Raw genomic sequence first — 756 nt, forward strand, 5'->3', positions numbered from 1 at the left:
AAAGTAATGAAGATGAAAGATGTGTTAGAAAGTTTTGTAATGCTGAGCTGTGGTCCTAGGAAGAGCTTAGGAGAAATGGCTTTCCTCTCTTGTATTCATGCAGGATAAAAGCTTGATGACTTTATAATTTCTCCTTCTTTGAAAATTATTGACCACAGAGCATTACCTATGATGACAGCAGCAAAACCTGTGAGCAAGCATTATCAGTAAAAAAACAGTCCTGGTATACCTCCTATTGAATTCAGTTTTAGGAGCATGAAACTTTTTTTTTTTTTTTTTTTTTTTTTTAAAATCAAGGTTACAGTGGGCCTCCCATCATGCATTTCTGTGCTGTGGGGAACAGGTTGAGGAATAACATCATTTCTGAAATGTATCACCTTAGGAGACTGCTCTGCTGCAGCATGAACATGTGGACCTCCACCACCACAAGCAGCTGCAATGAAAAGCTATTAAAACAACCATCTTGGCTATGGAGGAATATTTCACCACGCTCTTTCACAACATGAGCTACAAAGCAGCAGAAAGGAGCATGGATTGCCGCATGGTGTCTGCTTGCAGTTTTCCTGGCCTGATGAATGCTGCACAGAGAGAAATCAAGTTCTCCCTCCAAGGTGGCCACTGCTCTTCAAACCATACATAATCTCATGACTAACAACTTCAGAGATCAAAACGTGGTATGTTTTACTGGATCTGAAAGGATCTAAACTTTGCTCTGTTTTTGGAATAAAGTCAATACATAAATGAAAATGGCCACTG

Source organism: Cariama cristata, unplaced genomic scaffold (genome assembly GCF_000690535.1).
Source record: "Cariama cristata isolate BGI_N322 unplaced genomic scaffold, ASM69053v1 scaffold5025, whole genome shotgun sequence".
In the NCBI taxonomy this organism is placed as follows: Eukaryota; Metazoa; Chordata; class Aves; order Cariamiformes; family Cariamidae; genus Cariama; species Cariama cristata.